This window comes from Elephantulus edwardii, unplaced genomic scaffold (genome assembly GCF_000299155.1).
Source record: "Elephantulus edwardii isolate Elephantulus edwardi_28Jun2011 unplaced genomic scaffold, EleEdw1.0 scaffold00193, whole genome shotgun sequence".
Lineage (NCBI taxonomy): Eukaryota > Metazoa > Chordata > Mammalia > Macroscelidea > Macroscelididae > Elephantulus > Elephantulus edwardii.
The window spans coordinates 5,618,854-5,623,330 of NW_006399943.1; the positions used below are offsets into that span (position 1 = coordinate 5,618,854).

General features: G+C 44.0%; 1 pseudogene; it reads left to right on the forward strand.

Moving 5' to 3' along the window:
* Positions 1-2,067: 2,067 nt before the first annotated feature.
* On the forward strand, positions 2,068-2,286 carry LOC102844695 (annotated as a pseudogene).
* Positions 2,287-4,477: the final 2,191 nt, after the last annotated feature.

Here is a 4,477-nt window from a genome sequence, read left to right on the forward strand (position 1 = left end):
TGAGTTGTGGGTAACTCGATGGCACATAACAATAAATAACAACAGGGGCACCAGACACTCTGAGCTGGGCATTAGGGATGCCACTGGTGAACAGGGCAGATAACTGTTTTGTGAAGACTGCATGAAGATTCACTGAAAGGTGGACAAATCAGAGTATAGACACCCTGGAAGGTCGATGTATCATAATGTAGATATGATGGAGAGTGGATGTATTGCAATATAGACTCGCTGGAGGGTGGGTGTATCTCAGGACAGATGTACTATGATCTGGGGGCACGTTCCTTGTCCAGATCCTCACCCACAGCACTAGCTGTGCTCCCATTGTCCAAGCACGGTCAGCATGCATTGTGTAGGCCACACATACCGCTCAGTGATCTTTACAAGTTAGGTCACCTAGTGACCTCCATTCCCCTTTTAGGTGGTGAGAGGGTTTGTCAGGGTCCTGAGAGTTCTGGTATCCTCCAAAACTTCCAGGACATTATGATAGTGGCAGCATTTCCTCATGCTTACCTTCCTGGGCACCTTCCCACTGGGGTCTTACTGATAACATTTGTGGGATGTGGACATATCTGGAGAGTTTATAGAAAGCTCTAATAGGGTCTCACGGGCTGCAATGAAGAGGGGCCTTCAGCCTCAGACCTGGCTGATGTCTTCGGTGTGGTGACCCCAACACATCAGAGTAATGGGTCCCAGTCTTAGTTCATGGATCAGGCTTGAGGATGAACTTCAGGGTGGAAGGTTAGCCATGTTTTCCAAGATTTAAATATTAACTCTGGAAGGTGGCTCTCTTGTTTTGGTTGAGGGTAGTGTGGAATGTTTGGCTATTTTTGATTTAAGATCTTGTTTAGAGTCAACACCACTTCCTGGAAGGCCTTTGTATTTGAATGGATAGAAAAACCACACAGCACTGGAAAACAATGAACTTGTAAAACATACAACATGGGTGACTCCAGAGGACATCACCCTGAATGAAATATCTCAGTCACAAAAGGACAAATACTGCATCACACCACTGTTATAAAGCAGGTCTGACATGGGGCGTTGGTAAGAGAATAGGACAAGAGTGTATAGATAGTGACCATTGCATTGGAACAGATGCAGGAAAGAACTGTTTAAAAGGAGTATGTGATTAGGCATTACAGGTATGACAACAGCCCAGAATAAGAGATACATCATTGCAAAGAGGACAGGGGGTGGGGTGGGAGGGTGAGGTGGGTGGTGATGGTGGTGTAGGTAATTGTGCAACAATGAACCATTATTGAAAAAATAAAGTGAGCTGGGGGAAGGGAAGGGGAGAAAGAGAAGGGATAAAATGTGCAGTAATGAATGAATGAAAATACTTCTCTGTAAATGTTCATTAAAATCACAATAAAAAGAAAATTTTATTTAAAAAAAACAAAGAAAAAAAATCCAAGACGGATTGACACAGGCATTTTAACAATGGGTTCAAGTGTATCAGAGATTATAAGAATGGTGCAAAATAGGACAAAATTCAAATCTGTTTTTCATAGGGTCACTAACAGCTGAAGATGATTGGGTGGCACCTAAAAACAGATGCCTCTTCTGTGTGTCTGTCTTTCCAGGGCCTCTTCCCTCAGTGTGTCTGTCTATACAGCTCTTTTTATAACCCAGATATACTCAGGGTTGGGACCTACTCTACTTCAATGTGGTTCCACTGATGGGGAGAATAAACAAAGAAAGAAAAAGAAAACCAAGCCTGCACTCACAGTTATTGGGAGGAGACTTCAGCTTCTGGAGGATGCACTCCCACCCTAGCTCACGAGAAAGGACCAAGCACTTGTGTTGCTGGATTACTAGTAATTCCCATTTGAAAAACAGTTTACATCCCTGGACTATTTTAAAAATTAAATACTGTGTTATTGATTGACAAGAGGCTCTTTATATAGTAAGGTCTGTATCCCAAAGTCTATGGTATGAGTTGCAAATATTTTTCCTGGTTTATAACGTAACTTTTGGCTGAACATCATTGTGCCATGTAGAACTTTTACAAAGTTAGGGTGGTGCATAGGCCAGATGCTGATCTGACAAGATCAAAACAGCTGGAGAATGAATAATAAGGTACAGAGAGATGGAAGGATCCAGAATTTGGTTGATGATGCTTGACGGGAAGACAAGCTGCCCTGTGAGGATGTTGAAATAAGTCTGAATGAACTTCCAGAACCTGAGAAAGACAAGGGTGACACTACAGAATCTGTTAAAGAGGAAGAAATGAAGTGGACTGACTTAGCCTTACAGTATCTCCACGAGAACATTCTTTCATTGTAAACTAGCACCTGGCTCCTTTTTTCATGAACAATGTTTGGTGTTATTTTTCTTAGTGCATTTAAAAAATATGTTTGCTAACTTCCCATCTCTTCACATTAAGTCCACTCAAAAGTGTTTTTTAAGAAAGGGTTAGAGAATGAATTTTTTTTTTTCCCATGATTTGGCCTTTGTGAATTTATAATTTTTTTTTCTTTTATTCCAGTACATTTTTGGGTTATTTGTTAAACTTCGAAATTTTGATCCATTAAGGATGATTTTGGTACGTGATTTGAACTAAGGGTCTGTGTCAGGAGAGACAGATGCTCATTTAGGAAATTCAGGAAGAGTGGGATGAAGAGAGGGAGATGTGGGCAGTGCAGAAACACTCTGGGCCTAGAGAACATGAAGGAGGCCCAACTGCTCACCTTCTCTCTGTGAGGTCCCTGTTGGTCAGTCCACTCATGAACTGACCGTGAGAGAGGGGTCCTGCAGGGAGGGAATAATAAACACCCTTCCCCCATCCCCCCTGGCCTCCTTCAAGGCTCCCTTTTGTCCAGGGGGTTCTGGTTTTGGGCTGAATGTGGCCAAGTGCAAGGGCCTGTGTGGGACCCCTCTGTTGGCATCTGACCCTGGGTCTGGAGGAGAGATGGGGGGAGTCAGATCAAGATAGAGTTAGCTTTGGCAAACAAGTGACATTGAGAAGTCTTGTGTGCCGGTGGGGAGACGTATCTGGGCCACACGGTAGGAACAATCATCTTGTTGGCAGAGGCTGTGTACTGTTCAGGGAGAAACCAGTTCTGCTCCTCTCTGTTTTGCCTAGGTCTTTCAGATCAGCACTGGCTCAGGGTGGGGCTGGGCATAGGGACCAAAGGATTCAATGGGTAGGGGGCTTCTTAGAGTTGAGCATCAACTAACATGTGTTGTGGAGAAGGCATTGTGGAAGATAGTTGACTGTAGGTGGCCTGATTGTAGGAACCTCTCCTGGGGTTCAACAAGTTGATAACAGATATAGTTCAACTTTCAGTTATGGCACAGCTGCTAATTGCATCATTAACATTTTTTTATCAAGCCATTGCTGTTTACTCATTTGCCAATCAGCTCATCATGCAGCTACTTCTCTCAGTACTCCACAGCTGCTGCCCAGAGTCCTGCTGTTTCTTGAAGTCCATACTTGCTGCCCTTCTCCAGGGTCAACTCACTGTGGTGCCCCGGCCCTTCTGGGAGTGTCCTTGCATCCAGTCCAGCCTACTCACCCAGCAGTGGCCCCTTCCCATTCTCTCTGCTGCATGGATGCCTGATGGCGCAGGACCTCACCTGACTCTGAACACTCTCTCTGGCTTTTGGTGCTGCCTCCCCACCTTGAGTCTTTACTGCGGTTCCCCCTCCCTCTTTCTCCCACTCTTTCTCCTTGCATGCCCCACTAGGAATTTCAGAGAACTTGTCTGTGTCCCCAATATCCAACTTCTTCCCTAGCTTCCCTAACACTCAGCCCCTGCTCCTTCGTATCATCACAACGTTGACTTCCCAAGAGACTCTCAGCTCTCCCTCCTATGGTGTTCTGTGAATTCTTGGAGCATTTGTTCATACACTGTTCATTGTTTAATACAAACATCCTTGAACACTTGTCCTCTTTGGACACGTGTGATCCTGCTAGACTCTCTGAGCCTGTAACTTCAAGGGGCTACACAACTCCTTTGCCTCTGTCCCGTCTCTCCTGTTCAGAGTCATCTCAAGGCTGGCCTGTGTTGAGCCTGGGTTGTAATTCTCTGGGAGGAACAAACACCTCACTCAGTAACCAGTTCCTAGGACATCTGACCCTCTCAAGGAGACAACAGGTATTAGGTGATGTAGGATCCAGAGGAATCTTGGGACCCACATGCTGCACTATCAGGAACACCCAAAATTGGAGCATTGTTGTTTGTGAGTTCCAATACGTATATATGTGCACATATGGCAAATTAATGAGTGACACATGTGTACCCATATGCACACACAGGCATTATGTGTGTACATGATGTTCCTGTGTCTTTGTTAGTGGAATATGCACTTGCACATATATACACATACATATGTACACATTACATACACACATACATACACATACACATACACATACACATACACATACACATATACATATACATATACATATACATATACATATACATATACATATACATATACATATACATATACATGTTTTGTTGTGGTT